This window comes from Dendrobates tinctorius, unplaced genomic scaffold, assembly GCF_039654945.1.
Source record: "Dendrobates tinctorius isolate UK_male_01 unplaced genomic scaffold, ASM3965494v1 ptg000056l, whole genome shotgun sequence".
In the NCBI taxonomy this organism is placed as follows: Eukaryota; Metazoa; Chordata; class Amphibia; order Anura; family Dendrobatidae; genus Dendrobates; species Dendrobates tinctorius.
Window position 1 is genome coordinate 12,826,076 of NW_027361724.1, and position 3,583 is coordinate 12,829,658.

Genomic DNA, 3,583 nt, shown 5'->3' on the forward strand with positions numbered 1-3,583 from the left:
GGACCAGAGGTAAGCGAGCAGTAGATCCCACCCAGCTCTTTCAGCTGCTCGCAAGACAAGAACTGAAGGCCAACTCTCCTCAGGACCACATACAATCCAGTCCATCGAGACATCCTTTGGGGAGAACAATGCGTGCGTGATACCAGAAACCCTGGAATGCCAAGTCTCTCTCTGATCGTCGAGATCAGCTACCACCATAGAAGATACGACAACCTAGCCTTCATTCTCCAGGTTAATGGATAGCAGAGACCTGAAGGGTTTCGCATTGACATCTTTGTCAACCGGCCACTTGGAAATTGAAGGCACCCTCACAGGGTGCATCTTCCACCCGGTGTCCAGAAAAAAAATTCTACAAGCTGGGAAGTTCCTGGAAACTGATCATTGATACAATCGGAGATGTGTGAAGAAATCGTCACCGTGTCCCTTTCTTCAGAGACGTCAGCACACCATGACTCGACGACTAGCAAACCAGTAACAATCCGACTATCTTTGGCTACAGTCAAGGTCACTGAATGGTGAGGGAATACTCTTGCCCAGGGTAGCCTCTCCTACAGACCCAAGGCTTTGGAGTACTTCAGGCTCCTTAGGACATAGACAGATGCAATGTTATATATAAACGGTTCAATTGCTTAATCTCTCGGTACGTCGAAGTTCAGACTTCTGCTCAACCAACGAAACTCGATCGACTTTCCTCACACATGTCACTACTTTGTTACTTTCCTGGAAACTGGGATGTAGCAGGAGACTTGTGACTTTGCCCCTCAAAGACCCCTCGGAAGGCCACTAGGCAGACCAGTAGGTCCGAGGTGACAGCATCCCTTGTTTCCCTCAAGGGGTTGAACCATTCTAGGGTATATCCTGCTAAGTAGGACATAAGGAATCCTACTTTAGCCCAATCAGGCTTGGGTATACAGCCCCCAGGGTGGCAGGAACATGAAAGAACCTAGCAACTCAGCAGTTGCACAAACACACTGAAAGAGAATTTTGCTCGGGCAGCTTCCAACAGGTGGAGGTGCCTTAAGTACCAAGCGCCTCTCAGCAATAGGCTGAGGACACATTAAAAGCGAACACACTGCCGAATTAAGAATCAGGAAGATCCAGCGCATGCACCCTAAGCCTGCAGCCAGGAAACATGTACAGCCAGCAGAGGACACAGAGCTTACATCACACAGTAAGCAGAGGACAAAGAGCTCACTGTGTAACCTGAGTTGGTGAGTACATTGTTGTCCCGGTGAGGGATGGGATGCCATGCATAGATGTAGGTGGTGGTGTTACAGAATGCAATCATCCTGTATATAAAAATTATAATATTTGAAAATGCAAAATGTAGATAGCACAAATGTTTATTAGGAGGAAGTGGGCTGGAATCGGTATCTTATTGTTGATTTGTGTTGCGATAATGGGCAGTACAGTGGCTCAGTGGTTAGAACTGCAGCCTTGCAGCGCTGGAGTCCTGGGTTCAAATCACACCAAGGACAACATCTTCAAGGAGTTTGTATGTCTTCCCCGTGTTTGCGTGGTTTTCCTCCGGGTACTCTGGTTTCCTCCCAAAGACATACTGATAGGGAATTTAGATTGTTTAGATTAGACAATGATGATAATGTGTGCAAACTGCAAAGCACTGCGGAATACGTTGACGCTATATAAATAAAAGATACGAACAATGAAAGCAATTGTTACCATCCACCTTTTGTATCTCCATTTTTCCTCATAGATTGTAAGCTTGCTAGCAGAGCCCTCATTCCTCTTGGTATCTGTTTTGAACTATGTGTTTGTTATGCTGTAAAGTCTATTTATTGTCTGTACAAGTCCCCTCTAAAATGTAAAACGCTGCGGAATAGGTTGGCGCTATAGAAATAAAATTATTATTATAGTGAATCACCTTTACTGATATTTGAACATTGTAGGCAGCCCAAACAAGGGAAAGTGCCCTTGCGTGGTGTTGCAAGGGTGCATTGTATTTTTTATTATTTCATCATTGTATTGTTAGTAGTGTTGAGCATTCCGATACTGCAAATATCGGGTATCGGACGATATTCGCGGTATCGGAATTCCGATACTGAGTTCCGATACTTTTTGCATATCGAATACCGGAATCGGAAGTTCCCATAATGCTATGAGTCAGTTTGATTTGATTCAGCCAATGAGGAATCCTAAGAAGTGTGGGCACATACTGTTAGGCATGTAGGCATGTTAACTAATGGCATGGCTGTGAATGGCTGCGAGCAGACCACCCAGCTGCTCCTCCCCCAGACACACGCTGAACAGTGATCTATGGAGAGTGAAACTAGTGAGGGAGGAGGAAACGACCAGTTCTCATTTCAATGCCAGAACACCCCCCCCGGACATTTATCTTAGAAGCAAGAGATGATATCTTGGAAACCGTGCAGACTAGCCACAGAAGGTAAATTACTTATTGTCAGCATTCTGCAGCCTAGATATGTACTGAGATTATGTGAAAAGCCCGGACAACCTGTTCTGTTATGTATTTCCGACAAGTTGGATCGCCCGCCAGGGCTGGTGGGGTACTCGGTACCGGGCCCGTTGGTTTCAATGAGAGATGTCACGGTAGCTGTGACCCGGGCCGTGGCCCTGGGCGACCATTGTGAAAGGGAAATGTTGAACGTGTGGATGATGATTAAAGTTTATGAGTGAATGATTCATGACGCCACCTGTGGTGTTCGGCAATGAAGATGTTAAGCCGACACTGCAGACAGATCCTCTGGGACAGATGGTGTGGTATAGCTTTGATGTTGTGGCCCTCCACAGGTAGGGCTGTAGTCCCAGGGCAGTGTAGATGGAGCAGTAGTGAAAAGACGTAGATGGTGCAGCGCCAGGCACAGAGATGTAGGAGTGCTGAATGTGTTGGCGCAGTAATAACTGGAGGACACCAGGGCATGTATTTCCAAAGCTTTACTCACAGTCTGTTGTGCATACAGGTGCCCGCATCCATGCCGTGTCCTCCGGGTCAGGGGCTCAGTCAACCTCCAAGCTAGACGAAGCACTCCCTTCCAACACTCTGCCAACATGTGCCTTTTCTGGACGTCTCCCTCTATTGCTGCACAACCCCTTTAACATAGTCGATATCTTTGTAACTCCGAACGTCTTCAAAAAAAAATTATTCCTGCTATTCCATTTGATTGGGCTAAACCTCTATGCCTTTAATGTCTCCTCCACCTCCCCCAATACATTCTACATTATTCTTAGTTGTTTTCCTTAATGTAGAATTAACCTACAAGGAAATAAAGGGTTTATTTTAATTCCGATATTTCTGTCCCATTGACTTGCATTGGTTTCCGGTATCGGAATCGGCGATATCCGATACTTTTTGGGTATCGGTCCGATCCAATCCGATCCGATATTTCCTGATATCGGAAGGTATCGCTCAACACTAATTGTTAGTAGCTTGTCTATTACATCATCTAGTCTATTGAGCCTTCAGTATTCTATTATCTTAGGGCAGGGGTCTCAAACTTGGCAGAGTAAATGGGCCGCACATAAAAAAAATTTGATCTAGCGGGTCGCATTCCTTTCAAACTTAATACAGCTCGTACACACACAGCTCCGCTCCGTACACCTCGTA